The sequence below is a fragment of the Bubalus bubalis genome, chromosome 7 (assembly GCF_019923935.1).
Source record: "Bubalus bubalis isolate 160015118507 breed Murrah chromosome 7, NDDB_SH_1, whole genome shotgun sequence".
Lineage (NCBI taxonomy): Eukaryota > Metazoa > Chordata > Mammalia > Artiodactyla > Bovidae > Bubalus > Bubalus bubalis.
The window spans coordinates 58,075,237-58,092,287 of NC_059163.1; the positions used below are offsets into that span (position 1 = coordinate 58,075,237).

Genomic DNA, 17,051 nt, shown 5'->3' on the forward strand with positions numbered 1-17,051 from the left:
TTGCACTGTGTTTTGGGGCTTCTCTGGTGGCTCAGTTGCTAAAGAAACTGCCTGCAGTGCAAGAGACCTCAGTTCAATCCCTGGGTTGGGAAGATCCCCTGGAGAAGGGAATAGCTGCCTACTCCAGTATTCTTGCCTGGAGAATCCCATGGACAGAGGGGCCTGGTGGGCTACAGTCCATGGGGGTACAGAGTCAGACACCACTGAGTAACTACACACACAAGAATTTTGAGACAAATATGACCATTTTGCTGGAAATTTGCAGGCATCATTCTCCATAGCTGTGAATGCACATCCTATTTTTAGTAAGGGAAAATGGATCTAAGTATGCCATACCTGAGAATAACAGTCGTCACTTATTAATCTTCTCTAGTCCCATGAGAAGGAAACTTCCACTGCAGTGCCAGAGGTCTTGGGCAGTCTAAAGTGTTATTTCCCAGGAATCTCCTGAGGTTCTTTGGCAACAGCTATCTTAAGCTAGCTATGCTTATTCCTTTTTGTAAATCCTAATGGCTCTTGGTTAATAATAAACTATCTTAAAATAGTCTAAAATAATAATATGACAGAAATGAGCATGCCAGTCCTAAGCCTGGACCTAAGAGGCCTTGGACATAGCACTCTCTTTCTTGGAAACGTGCCAAGCCCCCTGTGAACAAGCTTAGGCTCACCCACAGGAAAGTAAGAGATCATATCAAACAAACACGTTATCTCAGTTGTCCCAGCCAAGGCCCAAGACACGCAAGAGACCCTATTCAAGATCAGCAAACTGCTCACAGCTGACCCAAAAGATGACCTCACATGCATGAGTGAATCTAGCCAGGACTGAAGAACTACCTACCTGATCCATAGGTTGTAGGTAAATAATAAATACTTATTGTTTAAGTCACTGAGTCTGGGGGTAGTTTGTCAGGTAGCAATAGCTGACTGCCATACCTGGCCATGCTGGGCCAGCTGTCCCCCATGACCATACTTAACTGGGGGGAGCAGAGCCCCCTTGAGAGGAGGCTGGAATGCTGCGACTGCTCCTGCCACTGTACCCTCTTGTCTTTCTGACACAGAAGCTGAGTGAAAGTTGATACTAATTGTCATTCTTTTTTTTGGTTTTTAATGAGTCATATGCTCTTTTATAGATCTATTTTCTCAAAGTACGGAACAACAATGAGAGTTGTGGCATAATAACGGTAGGATTACTAAGTTTTATTGTTGGTAACTATATATTGTCACCCTGTTTATTTAATTTATATGCAGAGTACTTCATGTGAAAAGCCGGGCTAGATGAAGCACAAATTGGAATCAAGATTGCCGGGAGAAATATGAATAACTTCAGTTATGCAGATGTTACCACCCTTATGGCAGAAAGTAAAGAGGAACTAAAGAACCTCTTGATGAAGGTGAAAGAGGAGAGTGAAAAAGCTTAAAACTCAACATTCAAAAACTAAGATCATGGCATCTGGTCCCACCACTTCATGGGATATAGATGGGAAAACAATGGGAACAGTGAAAAACTATTTTCTTGGGTTCCAAAATCACTGCAGATAGTGACTGCAGCCATGAAATTAAAAGATGTTTGCTCCTTGGAAGAAAAGCTATGACAAACCCAGACAGTGTGTCAAAAAGCAGAGACAACTTTGCTGACAAAGGTCCATATAGTCAAAGCTTTGGTTTTTCCAGTAATCATGTATGGATGTGAGAGTTGGACCATAAAGAAGGCTGAAAACGAAAGAATTGATGCTCTGGAATTGTGGTGTTGGAGAAGGCTCTTGAAAGCCCTGTGGACAGCAAGGAGTTCAAACCAGTCCATCCTAAAGGAAATCAGTCCTGAATGTTCATTGGATGAACTGATGCTGACGCTGAAGCTCCAATACTTTGGCCACCTGATTTGAAGAGCCAACTCACTGAAAAAAACCCTGATGCTGGGAAAGATAAAAAGCAAAAGGAGAAGGGGATGACAGAGGATGAGATGGTTGGATGGCATCACTGACTCAATGGACATGAGTTTGAGCAAGCTCCAGGAGATGGTGGAAGACAGGGAAGCATGGCATGCTGCAGTCCATAGGTCACAAAGAGTTGGACACAACTGAGTGACTGAACAACAACAGCATTGTTGGTAATGCTGATTGAACAGTTACATGTGCTGTAGTGCATGACATCATTCAATTTCTATACCACACTATGAAGTAGATGTTCTGCTAAGTCACTTCAGTCGTGTCCGACTCTGTGCGATCCCATAGACGGCAGCCCACCAGGTTCCGCTGTCCCTGGGATTCTCCAGGCAAGAACGCTGGAGTGGGTTTCCATTTCCTTCTCCAATGCATGAAAGTGAAAAGTGAAAGTGAAGTCGCTCAGTCGTGTCCGACTCTTAGCAACCCCATGAACTTCAGCCTACCAGGCTCCTCCGTCCATGGGATTTTCCAGGCAAGAGTACTGGAGTGGGTTGCCTTTGCCTTCTCCAGAAGTAGATGTTACCGTTCACATTTTAAAGATGAAGAAACAGAGGTTGAGAGCTTAAGTGACTTAACTATTTGAGTCACAAGCAGGCTTGACAAAGTCATGTCTTAAACACTCCCCTGGCCACATTGTCTTTACCTATGATCTTTAACAAGAATGGTCATCTTAAACTTTAAGTTGTTTGTGTTGACTAATTGAGAGGTCTTAACTCTCACTAGTAACATCTCATTATCATTCTTAAGTGGTTGTTTTTCTCATCATTTGGTTAACAGCAAACCAAGAGTTCTTATACTCTTGACTATCAATACAGATTGAGAGAGCTTTATATTCTAAGCAAAACTAGTGGAGGGAAAAGCATCATCTTACACCCACTCCCTACGAGTACCTTAGTTTGAGCTCTTGATTGAAACCCTGTAGGCTTCAGTTCTCTCTGTAAAATGAGATTAAAAACACATGCTTTGGGCTTCCCAGGTGACACTAGTAATAAAGAACCCATTCAGCAAAGCGAGAGACGTAAGAGAGATGGGTTCGGTTCGATCCCTGGGTCAAGAAGACCTCCTGTAGAAGGGCATGGCAACCCACTCCAGTGTTCTTGCCTGGAGAATCCCATGGCCAGGGGAGCCTGGTAGGTTACAGTCCACGAGGTCGCAAAGGGTCAGACATGACTGAAGTGACTTAGCACGCACACATGCTTTGGTGGATTCTTTAAGAATTAAGTTTAGCAGAACAGACAATGATTTGGTGCATAAATTCTGGAGCTAGGTTGACAAAGTTTAAATCCCAGATTTCCCACTTATTAACTAAATCCATGAATAGTGCCTAGACAGATGCAAACTATCTCTAATAGATGTTCAGTGAAATTACTTTAGTCCCTTTCCCCTGAAAGAATTATTTCTAAACTTTACTTGGTTCTGGTAAATTATTATCAATTAAAGCTAATTTTAAAGCAGATTATTTATTTGGAAATATCCTAAGAACTGATAGGGACCAAAATAATGTGAATTTGTTGAGTACTAAATAACTTTGATAAGAATTATAAAATATTTATACCTTCTGATCAAGGTAAAAACACCTTCTGAAGATACTTCAGAAAAATAGCATAGGTGAAAACACTTTAGATATTTATAGCATCTACTCATGCAATGGAATATTTAACCTTAAATATCACTGTGGGAAAACATGAAAATTTGTTCAGAAAATAGTGTTAAATGAAAAATATGCATGCACAAAATAATAAATACACATTAATTGCAATTCTACAAAAATACAGTACACATTGAAAACACTTGGAAGAGGATATTGAATAATATAAATAGTCCTTTCAGTTAAAATTTTAAGAAAATTATCAAGTATACTCTAATTCTAAAGTTTGGAAAATACAGATCATTATGCTACCCCCTTCATAAAAAGTGTAAGTATTTTAGGCTATTACTCAAAGTGAATAATCACAATATGTTATTTTATTGGTATTTATCAATAAATATAATTGAATATTGATATGTTTCATTGGGAGACATAAGAAAAAGCTATTATATAAGCAAAATTTTTATTCTCTTAAAACCAGCAATCTGAATGTTTACACTAGGACTCATTCTTTCATTCCTACTCCCAAACCACATTCATTCCTTCTTGTTGTTAAAAACCAAACAGAACAAAGCAAAATTTCAACACTTCTAGCTCTCGATCAGACTGTAACAGGGAAATAAAAGGTTCATCCTCACCAGTGACAATATGCTATGTTCAGCCCACCAGGGGTGTTGCCCGGTGGACTGAACACAGCATAATCCTTGTTCTCTGGGTTCCAAGTTGTCTGATGAAACATTCACACCCAGGGTGTTACAGTCACAGGCAGCTTTCAGCAGGTCCTCCTCTGGTTGCATGTGGAAAGGAAGATCTCCCTCCTCCTGGATACCACTGAGTAGAAGCCACTCCATCCATCAGACACTCCTCTAAAGGAGGGTTTAGATGCATGTGCAATGCGGGAGACCTGGATTCGATCCCTGGGTTGGGAAGATCCCCTGGAGAAGGGAAAGGCTATCCACTCCAGTATTCTGGCCTGGAGAATTTCATGGACTGCATAGTCCATGGGGTCGCAAAGAGTCGGACACGACTGAGCAACCTTCACTTTCACTTTCACAGTGGAGGAAGGGCGCTATGACTAAAGAAAGCTTAATTGATGAGCTGGGAGAACTCAGTTTTCTTCCTGAATCTTGTAGTTTGAGTATGGACTCTGATTTTCCATGGTGTAAAATGGACGATTCTTTCTGCCCTTTCTTATTTCATAGGTGAGAGTGGTGGCGATAATGATGGTGATGATGCTGGTAAGAGCGGCCAATGAGAGCCTGCTATGTGCCAGACCCTATGTTAAGCTTTTAATCTTCATTTCTCTCACTTCATCCCTGCAAAAACCCATGAGAATGGTATTGATATTATCCCCAATTTTATATTTGAGAAAACAGGAATTTGGAGAAGCTACATAATTTGCCTTTGTTCACACAGCTAACAAATGGCCATGAAAGAACTTAAACTCAGATCCATCTGATAATGCTAAAACCTGGCCTTTGACCTTCCTACCATACGCTCTTGATGTAAATTTATGAAGCATCCTAGGGAAGCATGTTAAATATCCAAAAAGGCTAGAAATGACATATTAGAAGATTAGTGAAAGGACATTTTATGTTATTATTTTTGGGAGGTAGTATAGGTTCCAAAACAAACTTCATTTCTGAAACACTCTTTCCTACTTGTTGGGAAGAAAAACCAAAAAAAATTTTGCTTTTTTAAAACACTACTCTTAACTCATAAAACTTACAGTCATGCTATATCAGCTCAGAGCACCAGAAGGGACTTTCAAGGTTACAGGAACCAGTCACCTCCTTTCATAATAGAAGACACTGCAGCTGGCACAACAGACGGTCATGACCACACACCGCTTTAGTCCAAGCTTAATTTTGCGAAGCCTTGGTTAATTCTCTCCTGGCCCCTTCCACAGAGCTTTAGCCTCTGTTCAGATGATTCTTGGAAGCACTGAAAAAGTCACCTGCCTTCTCCCCGTCTCCCTCCCTCCCTCCCCCTCTCCATCCCCCACCAACCACATCCTCAGTCCCTCGGTCAGGTCATCTGCCAAGCTGTTTGTACTTGCTGGGCGGCCTGCTTTCATAGTGCTCCACACGCAGGTGCAGGAAGGGCTGCAGGTGAGAGCTTTGATTCGGTGGTGAGAGGCTCCCCCAGATCTCAGCTATTCTCAGCTCACCACATTCCAGGTAGTCTCATCACTCTGCCGCAGACAGTGGGTCTCCGCCACCCTCTGGCCACCAAAAACTGCAGCTGAGATGTCTGCAGACCTGCATCTCCAAACTTTGCAAGGATTCATGCAGTAGCAAAGGAATGAAATATAACCATACAAAATACAGAGATCTGTAGAAACAGCTGATGAAGGCCCATTCTTTGACATTTCAGTGAGATCCAATCGAAAAATTCAGTTCGACCCAATTGAACACATTCTAATCAAGCTTTTGCCAATGCCTTTCAGATGAAACAGCTGTTGATAAGGTTACTATTATGTTAATAAATCCAACAGCCAGTTCTCAGTTCTCTTCCAGTTGAAACCCAGTAGCATCTGACACAGTTGAAGAATGGTAAGTGACCAGGTAATATTGTCACTTGGCTGAGAGGTTATCAATGCCCCAGTGACCAAGTTTTAGTAGTTAACATCAAAGTGGGCCAGTATTCTTTGTAGTTGTTGAACATTTGTTTGTGCTGAACTGGTGTGGACATGCCCCTCTGCAAAATAAGTTCAGTTCTTTTTATTAGTCTTTAGGAAGTACCACATCTTTCAAGTCACATAAATCTCTCAACAGAAATCTGTTAAAGTCTAAGAGGATGTAATATTAAAACTACCACTCACACACCTGCCATTTGGTGAGAGTCCGCTATGCATCAGGGATTACATAGTCCAGTAGTTAAGATCACAGACTTCCTGGAACCTTCTGAACCCTCACCACCTAGGTTCAAATTCTGGCTCTGAGGCTAACCAGCTTAGGGAACAAGAGAAATATACAACATGTAAGACTACCTCGAGCAGTTGCCTAAGTTGTTCACTGCACAAAAGTACTCAGCCAACAAGTGAGTGGTAGCTACAGTTATATCTACAGTCCTTTCGCCAAGCCCTGTGTCCAGTGTGAGGTTATGTCCACCTGAAGGAGGGAGCTCTGCTTGCAGAAGTGTGGGCCTTTGTATACACAAAGGTGTCAGATGGCCTAGCAGCAACCCTGAAATTGGGTTCTCAAGGAGGCAGTTCTGAAACTGGGGCCTCTGTGGTCAATTAATTTCACCGCGGGATAGGTTACATTTAGAGCCTCAGTGCCGAGAATACCACCTGCCACACAGCACTCAACAATGTTTGATGAGTGAATTAAACAATTCAATTAAACAATGAGAATCATCTTCATGAAAAAGTTGTAAACGTAATGAACAATAATCACTGTAGTAACCTCAAAAAAAAAAGTCAAAATTATTTTTTAATAATACTAAGGACTGACAGACCTATTTCTCTCATTCTCTGAAAGTGTTCGGAGTTCATCCATGTGGTTCAGATTTTACCTTGCAACTCACCTTTAAGAAATCATAACATCAATTTTTGGAGTACTTTCAAAGAAAAAACATCCACAATTATCTAAAAAGCCTATTAAAGTGCATCTCTTTGTTTATGTGAAGCTGAAGCTCTGAAGTTTCTTCATATATTGCATTCAAAACGACACATTGCAAATTGTGCCCGATTGAATGCAGAAGCAGACTGAGACCCAGCTATCATTTATGAAGTTAGACATTAAAGCAAACTGCAAAAATGCAAAACAATGGTATGCTTCTCATTAAAATTTGTGTTTAGGAAAATATTTTTGAATCAAGAATATGTCATTTATGTTAATGGTGAATGGATTTATCATTACTTTCAGTTCAGTTCAGTTCAGTCGCTCAGTTGTGTCCAACTCTTTGCGACCCCATGAATCGCAGCACGCCAGGCCTCCCTGTCCATCAACAGCTCCCAGACTTCATTCAGACTCACGTCCATCAAGTCAGTGATGCCATCCAGCCATCTCATCCTCTGTCGTCCCCTTCTCTTTCTGCCCCCAATCCCTCCCAGCATCAGAGTCTTTTCCAATGAGTCAACTCTTTGCATGAGGTGGCCAAAGTACTGGAGTTTCAGCTTTAGCATCATTCCTTCCAAAGAAATTCCAGGGCTGATCTCCTTCAGAATGGACTGGTTGGATCTCCTTGCAGTCCAAGGGACTCTCAAGAGCCTTCTCCAACACCACAGTTGAAAAGCATCAATTCTTCGATGCTAAGCTTTCTTCACAGTCCAACTCTCACATCCATACATGATTACTTTAAGTGAATATATAAATATTTTGTCATTTATCCATTGCAATTTTAGTTTGGTTAACAGTAATAACTACAATTTACATCAACAAAAACTCTTTAGATTTTTCAGTGATTTTTAAGAGTGTAAAGTGGTCCCAAGACAAAAAAAGAAAGTTTGAGAATTGCAGATTTAAAACAAACTAGGTTATCAGAATCATCTAGGGAACTTGGTAAAAATACAGAATCTGGGCCCCACCCAACTAGATTCTAATTCAGTAGGGCTACAACAGAGCTCTGAGAATTTGTATTTTATAAGAACTCTCCTAGTAATTCTGATTATCAGTCACTGGTAAAAACAATAAATATATTGAAAGTTTGAGAAAATACAGCCCCAGCGGAGGCGTGCACTACAATTGTCAGAGAAGGCTTCAGTTATCCAACAAACGTTTACCAAGCACATACTAACTTCCAGGCAATATTGAGATTGCTGGCCAGACACAAACCATGTCCTGAAGAAACTCACTGACCAATGGGAGAGGTGAAGAGGGAAGGCAAGAGTTCCTGTACACAGTCATGGGGTCTGTGATGGGGGAAATGGGGTGCTGTGGGAGCGCAGAAGCAGGGCACACCACATCAGAGGGCTGGCCTTAAATGATGGGAAGGTTCTGACAAGCTGAGGGGAAAGTGGTAACAAGGACTTAAGATAAAAACCCAGAGGCTGATGGTCATGATATTCATGCGGCAGGCAGTACATTGGCCAATCCAGCTGAATTGGAGGACTAGTTAGAGAACAGAGCAAGATAAGGTCAGGGAGGTTGGGTGGGCCAGACAACGGAGGAGTTTGACACCAATGAGCTGCTTGGAGTTATAATGAAATATACAGAGATATAATGAAAGATACAGTTTAGGATTGTAACTCTGGTGACATATGGAGGATGAAGGGATGAAGAACAGGATTGCCTACCAGTTGGCAATTAGAATAATGTGATTCTGGGGGCCATCCAAGCCAGGTAAGACATTCAGCAGCAGTGTTCACGCTCAAGGTCTAAAAGAAATTAGATAATCTCCTGACAATCAGACAGTGTGATAAAATAAATTTAATAAACCCTCCCTGAACTTTCTACATCCTTTTCGTTTGGATTCTGTGAATCATTTGATAGCAGCAGCTCTTGAAATTTTAGGATCATAGACTCCTTTGAGAATCTGATGAAAGCTTTAGACTCTCTCCACGGTGGGGGAGGCGGGGAATGAATTTAAGCAAAAAGTTATGTGTGACTAGACAGGATTTTCTCCAATCTCATGTTCCTTTACCCTCTTATCTTTTTCTTATTCTCCTTTCTGAAAGAGGTGCTGTTTGGCAAGAAGGGAAAAAAAGATTCTTTCGGCAGAATAAGGCACCAGAGTTTTCCTGTAAGAGGTAGTATTAGCAGAAATGTTGAGGGTAGAAAGTTCACTTTGAAGTCCAGGAAGCCTCTTCCTGGGGAGCCAAAAGAAGCAATACAAAGGGAAAACAGAGACGGAGCCCAGGTTTGGTGAAAGAGGAAGGGGAGAACTCTATACAGGGTTTAACTGATGCCTCATGGAGGAAGTAAAGACTGTACACGATGAGTAGAGGGACTGCCTAGAAGTAAGGCTTTCTTTCTGGAAATGCACTCTATCTTTACACCCAGCAAACATGGTAGCTGTAACCCAGGGCAGGTTTTACACCTTAAGTCAGTTTCTTGTAAGCCGCATCTTTCACAGCATTTGGGAACCATCATCACCCAGTCAGAGCTGCTGGTCACAGTCGAGTAGGCTGTTCACTGAACAAAACTCTAGGCAGAGGGGACAATGGAGACTGAAGGCCCACACGTGCTGAGTTTGCCAAGCTCGGTGGGGCCGTGTGCACCCAGAGCAGGCGCCATTTTCTAATTCTCACACAGGTGCTCTGCAGGCTGGTTTCGCTGTACCGCCTGCATAACACTCTTTCTCTTCTGCTGCCTCCTCCTCTTCTATGGGGAGAGCGGACTATGGCAGAGAACGGTCAGTGTACAAGTCTCCACAATATTATGTGGTCTGGGAACACTGGCCAGACTCCTATCTCCCCTCCTCCCATTCCCTGACTCCACCCTTCCAACTCACCCTCATGCCTTTTCCAGAGCCTCTTACACACAGACTCTACTCTCTCAGAAAAAAATAAATCAAGGTTGAAGGAGAAAAATTATTCAGTACATGACAAGTATGCTTCTTCTACCAAGAGCACAAAGAACAAAACAGACCTCCCTCCTCCCCTCAACCCAAACCTCGAGGAGCGAAGAGAAAAGCTGTGAAAAAGGACAGCCCATAAACGGCGCCTGAGTAACAGCCACAGAATTGAAACCACAGGAGACCGCTGCCTTCTCCCACAGCTGTGGGGTGAGTCGGCTTGGCTGGCTTCCAGCTCACACACCTGCTGTGAGTCTTTCAGCCAGAATTGGCCCCAAGCACATTCGAGCTTAATGCCCTCCCCTTGACCTTAGGGGGAGATTTCAAGGTGTGGGAAATAGAGTGTTACCCCGTCAGTCAACAAGCCTGGCTGACTTTCCCCACTTTGGGCTGTCCCCTCCTCCCCTGAGGGACTGGGCTTTTGCTGTCCTGGGTAGTTCCTTTGCTGAGGCCCCTGGTGGAGTTTGTGCCTCCAGTCTCATTCCCACCAGAGCAAGCTAAAACCTAAAGCTTGACTTGGAGCAGAGGAGCAACTTGGCAGGCCAGGCCTTTTGACTTCAAGGAGACCCGGAGCCCACAGTCATCATCTTAACTCATCATTGACCAGGGGAATTTTTGCAGAAACTTATGCCTGTGGCCGACAATTTGTTATGTAAGTGAATATTGAAACGTCTCCAGTTATCCAGTTAATAACGTTTGGGTAACAAAAGACATATTGATACAATATTAATACGTCTCTGGTCAATAATGTGATAACAATGGTGAACACTTACGGTGCATATGTTACTTACCAAACACTTTCCATCCAATGCCTCACCTAATTCCCACAACCTGAGGTATTATGCTCTCCATTTCATAGATGAAATGAAACTCAGAAATATCACAACAAAGCTTGCTCAAGGTCACAGGTTCCGGCCAACTCCACCAACCCATCAAAACTGTCTCCTCCTTCCTTAGATACGATCGTGTGGCAGACTGCTGTGGGCTTTCTTCAAGGGAAGAAGTCTCTAGGAGTCCATTTCGAAGATTCACGCTTGATAGGAATGGCCAGATAATCAGACTAGAAAAGGGAAGAAAAGAATGTATGGCTAAATGTCAACTACACAGTTGTCTAATGGTCAACAGGGGACGGGGGAAAGAAGTGTGAGGGTGACTGGTTTCCCAGAACAAGTCTCAATCCCATTACAGTCTATCAGAAAGTTGTGTAGGTGTTTTATCAGGGGCATTGATTTTCTCCCCAGTAAGAGGTTTTGAATGACATCACACACACAAAGAATCTGTCCCAGACCAGGTCTAAGACAATTTTTCTTTCCAATGATATTATGATGAACATCATGTTATCTTTATGTATTCCAGGACTATTGAAATTTAATTATGTAAAAATAACATATAATCATGGTGTTACAGTAAACCTGAGAAAGTCAGGATCAACCTGTATGCCCGGCCTGTAACAGGTGCTTAGTAAATTTTATTGAGAGAATGAATGGGCAAATGAATGAACTTTTCCAAACAGAGAAGGGACAAGTGAACTAGATCAAAGGCACTCAAACTGTGATCCAAAGACCAAGCAGGGCAGGTCTGCAAACTGTTACTGGACCACAGCAAGATGAGCAGAGAAATCAAGAGTATGTATTTAGAAAGTTTTTTAGCAATTCGATAATGTCTAATGAATCTACAAATAAAAACAGGACTTGCATTTTGTCTTTTTTTACTTCATTTTTTTCCTATTAAATCTTTGTCTTTTCTTCTTATTCCACAAATTCGTTGCACTTTTAAGCAGTATTGGTCTGCAACGATTGGAAATAAAGAAAAAGAAAAGGCCTTTTACCATAGTGATTTAATCAGAAGATCACAGACCCACTGGAAAGGCCAGATGATTTTCTTACATGACAAGGTCCATTCTGAAAACCTGAAAGAGATGAGACTCTGAGTCTGTCCTACATAACCCTCCAGCCAGTCAGCTCTAACAGCAGACTTACCAAAGACTGTCATTCTTTGGAGGGGAGGGAAATAGAGGTGTCCACTCAAGGGTCCTCATCAAACAGCTTCTCAAAGCTCAGAGGTTCAGCGGCTCTCGTGCTCTCCTCCCTACCTCACCCCCAAGCTTCAGAATGAACCAGGGAGAATCAGAGACGTTAGCATCAAAGCGGAGCAAAATCCGAAGCTCTGTGTTGTGGCAGGATGGGGGTTTTCTTCCCCCCTCACTCTCTTTCCTTCCTCCTCAAGATCCCCTCCCAGCCCTTCCTGGGAGGAAGTCTGGTAAAATGGAAGAAAGTGACTGTGAGAGCCTAACATCAAATACTTCTGACAGGTGTCAATAGTAACCAAGGAGAGTTGTGTTTGTTTCATAACTGTTTCACTCCGGAGGGCTTAAGCCTCCACTGGAGACCCTCTACATGAAGCCCAAGCCTGCAGGAAGGGCAGAGAAAGTAGAAAAAGATGGGATGACAGGGAGGGGAAAGATGGTCAGAGAAGACCAAAAAAAAAAAAGATCTGGATGGATGGTCGTCAAACTCTGATGAACTTACAGGTAGCTTGATAGGAAAGCAAGAACTCTCTGGACTTCATACCTGTCATACTAAGACTTTTCTTTCTAGGCTTGGAGTTCCTACAGCACCCCCTCCCCAGTTATGTAACAGGAGCTAGAGTGTGAAACCGAACAGGTGGAACCATTCTTGGAAGTGTAGTGTCAGGAGCAGAAGCTTGCCCCACATAGCCTGGACTGAATCTTGACTCTTACGCAGGCTGGGTGTCTGACCTTGGGTAAGTTTCCTCATCTGTAAAATGGGGATAATAATATTAACTTCATCTTGGGTGCTTACAAGAAAATTAATTAACATACATAAAGCACATAGTGCCAGATATATCTGTGGTTTTTACTACAGCTTTAAGCAAGGCCACACACACACACACACACACACGCACGCTTCCCAAAGTTCAATAGACACCCATAGATGCAATTAACAAATATGTGGTTTCAGGTTCCTGGGAAAAATCTGAAGTAGTTACCATGCTGCTTTATATACAACAGCATAGGAGTATGTATATTCATTAATATGCTGGCATTGAAAGCTGTTCCCAATATAGTAATATTTAAAAGGTAGATTGGAAATCGGATTGTACCTTATGATCCCATTTTTGCAAAGATACACACATACATATATAAGAAAACTTCTGGAAGGGTAAATACAAAAAAAAGGTTTAACAGTGATAGTGTTATCAATAATAATTAAAACAGTGATTTTAATTATTGTCTTTTGTTTTGCTTTTTTCTAATTTTTCTAAACAACAAGCATGCAATACTTGTATAATCTGGGAAGATAGGCATAGAAATACATATCTTGGCTTCCCTGGTGGCTCAGTGGTAAAGAATCTGCCTGCCAATACAGGAGACACGGATTACATCCCTAATCCAGGAAGCTGTCACATGCCACGGAAGAGGAAAATCCATGTGCCACAACTATTGAGCCTGTGCTCAATCCAGGAGCTGAAACTACTGAGCCCACGTGCCACAAGTACTGAAGCCCACTCGCCCAAGAGTCCGTGCTCCACAACGAGAGAAGCCACCGCAGTGAGAAGTTGGTGCACCACACTAGAGAGGAACCCCCACTCGCCACAACTAGAGAAAAGCCCGCGCAGCAACGAAGACCCAGTGCAGTCAAAAATAAATAAAACTTGTATAAAAAAAAAAAAGAAATACATATCTATGTCAAGAATCTCTTTCCTTTATGACTCTTTTAACCTGTCCTGACCAGGCTGGTTTGCTGATTTCCCTTCTGAGCATTTGGGTGGAGGAAGGGAGAGTGTGTCTCTGGTTTCCCATGAACCCATGAAAGCCCAGCTCTGAGTTGTTCAGGGCTCACAGCTCTGGTTGTTGAGCTTGTTAATAACATGCAAGGCAGCGCTGCTGACTGGCTGCTGTGTCTTACTAAACCTTCCTGCTCCTCTACTGTTTCTGGTTTCACGTGTTGGCCTTTCCCTCTGACATTTTCTTTTTTTCTTTTTTTTTAATCACCTGCCAATGTCCCTGACATTTTAAGCAAAGAGTAAACCTTTAAAATTCCATCATTGAAACCTGAAACAAATAGACACAGAGTACAAATCTCAAAGGCAGAGCTTGGGAGGTCTGAGGCCTGAGGGAAGATGGAAGAGCTCCTCAGGGCCAAGACCTGGCCTCTAAATCTCAGCTTTGCCTGCAGCTCTGTGTCTTGGGCAACTACGAGAGTCAGTTTCTTCATCTACAAAGTGATAAGCTTGGGCCAAATCCTCCCTGAGATCTCTTCCAACTCCAAAAATATGAGTCTAGTAATAGCACATTAATAATAATAATATAATAATTATAATATAATATACAAACAGTGATACTATACAGTAAAATAATTAAAATAATAAGACAAAAATAATAGAGAACACAAGAAAATGTTCCACCCATGTTGCTTTAGATATGAGACCCTCAACAGAAGCATATACACTAACAGAAGGAGAGAAAAAAAAAGTTAGTGTGAGTTTGCATGCAGTGTACAGAGAATTAGTGCAAATATGATGTGGACCTGGACAGATAATTTCCTTCTTTCAGACTTTTCAATTTGTTGCTCAGAGGCAAACACATAGAAGTGGGTTCAGTTTTTTTAATGTGTTCTGATAATAAAGATGATACTATTAGCGAGCTGGGCTTAGAAGGGACCTCACTTCTGGACAGTAACTGTGCATGGCCTAGACACATCACATCACCTTCCTGGCTCTCATTTCTCTCACTTCTTCACAGGGTCATCTTGAGCCTCAGATGAAATCCTGATAGAGTGGAAAAAATAGGAGTTCAGAACCAAGAGATCTAAGCACAATCCTGATTTTGCCAAGCATTAGCTAGATGCACATAGATGGGGTCATTTAACCTTCCCCTATAGTCAAAAACCACCACCACCACCATAGTCAAAGCTATGGTTTTTCTAGTATCATGTATGGATGACAGAGTTGGACCGTAAAGAAGGCTGAGTCCTGAAGAACTGATGCTTTTGAACTGTGATGCTGGAAAAGACTCCTGAAAGTCCCTTGGATTGCGAGGAGATCAAATCAGTCAGTCCTAAAGAAAATCAACCCTGAATATTAACTGGAAGGACTGACGCTGAAGCTGAAGTTCCAATACTTTGGCCACCTGATGCGAAGAGTTGACTCATTGGAAAAGACTCTGATGCTGGGAAAGATTGAGGGCAAGAGAAGAGGCTAGGAGAGGATGAGATGGTTAGCTGGCATCACAACACAATGGGCATGAATTTGAGCAAACTCCAGGAGATAGTGGATGACAGAGGAGCCTGGTATGCTGCAATCCATGGGGTTGCAGAGTCAGACACGACTTAGCAACTGAACAACAGCAGCAACCTTCCTGAGTCTTAGCTTCCTGGCCTGTAAAATGGGCCAAATAATAACACACAGCATTATTGTGAGGTCCTGGGAGACAATGTACACAAAGTTAGAGAATGCTAAGCAAACACTGGCGATTAGTACCATAAGACATGGAAAGGCACTTTGGACACATTTAAAGTACTCCATGAATGAATGTGTGGGATGGTGATCATGGAGACTGATTCACTCAGGAAATAGAGGTCAGGGTCTACTATTAGCATGGCCCCATTTCAGATGCTGGAGCAACCAGAGATGGGTGACAGGGGTATCTGGCTGCAGAGAGAAATGATGATGAGGAGGAGAAAATGGGGAGGGAGAGATATATTTGAGAAGTACATACGTGCAGTGATTTATTGAAGACTTTCTGAAAACTTAAAAAAAAATAGCTTCAATCAAAATCCTCAGTAAGTCTTTAGTTCCCTGAAATGACGGCTTTACCATCCAACAACTGCCCTTCGGTTAATTCCAGTGACTCACTCGTAAATTACACCCCTGCCTGTTTCCCTCTGTATGAAAGTTCCACAGACAGAAGACAGATTGGGCATCTTGCTATGCTTTATTTAAACTACACAGCCATAAAGGGCAAAGTACTTCAACTGGATCAGTAGATGGGCTCTAGTGTGCTGTAACCTTGCTCTTTCTCGAGCCTGTGCCACCATACACGCACCAACTCTTGAAATAAGTCCACAGAGTACAGCAGGCAAGCTCTTGGCGCTCCTTTGCGGCCTATCTCTTCTATGAGTTCTAAGTCATTTCCTTCCTTGTTTTCAGAATCCGTTGGAAACCACTTGCCTGTGTAAGCTCCCAGCATCAACCTGCTTCTGTAAACCATGTCACTTTTCTGAGCCAGTCTGCTAATTCATCTCTTGGAACTGATTCCATCAGGGTTGGAACTGCCAGATGGGCTGGAATCCCCAGTTAAGTCTGTCACTTCTGGAGGGAACGGTGTTGAACACTGATTACTGTGAAAAGCATGAGTGTCCCTTTTTTGAGGCGAGCAAAGTTAAGTTTGCTCTCTTTTTCAGAGGGGTGGTTTATTTTTAAACAATGCAGTCTGTCTACGTCAGCCAGACTTCTCCTCACTTCAGAGAATAAACTACCAAATGTCCTCTCTCTCTTTTCCTAATTTGTTTCTTCATAGCATTGGTCATACATCCACATTTATCAGATTTGTTTACGTAGTTATTATCTGCACATACGTAGCTATCCCTACCTAACTAGATCCTAAACTCCACAGAAGCAGTAGCTTTGGTTATTTTCAGTCTTGGTGCTAAGAAGGTCATGGTCCAATGGGGGCATGGAAGCATAAACACATAATTATGAAATAACATTATAAATCCAGTGATGGAGAAATGCTCAGATCTATATCTCTTTTAGTGGTGGAGTTCTCTACTTTCTTTGACTTACCCCTTTTAAAGAACATCAAGTTTTAGTTGCTTGGTCATGTCCAATTATTTGTGACCCCATGGACTGTAGCCTGCCAGGCTCTTCTATCCATGGGATTCTCCAGGCAAGAGTACTGGAGTGGGTAGCCATTCTCTTCTCTAGGGGATCTTCCCGACCCAGGAATCAAACTCTGGTCTCCTGCATTGCAGGCAGATTCTTAACTGTCTGAGCCATCAGGGAAGCATAAGGAGCCTAGTAAATGATGAATAAAT

General features: G+C 42.3%; 1 long non-coding RNA gene across 1 annotated transcript; it reads left to right on the forward strand.

Annotated features, from left to right (window-relative positions):
• Window positions 1–7,835: 7,835 nt before the first annotated feature.
• On the forward strand, window positions 7,836–14,213 carry LOC123334434. Its single transcript, XR_006552272.2, has 3 exons — window positions 7,836–10,645; window positions 12,591–12,756; window positions 13,287–14,213. It is a non-coding gene; the product is annotated as an uncharacterized LOC123334434 (long non-coding RNA).
• The last annotated feature ends 2,838 nt before the right edge of the window (window positions 14,214–17,051 follow it).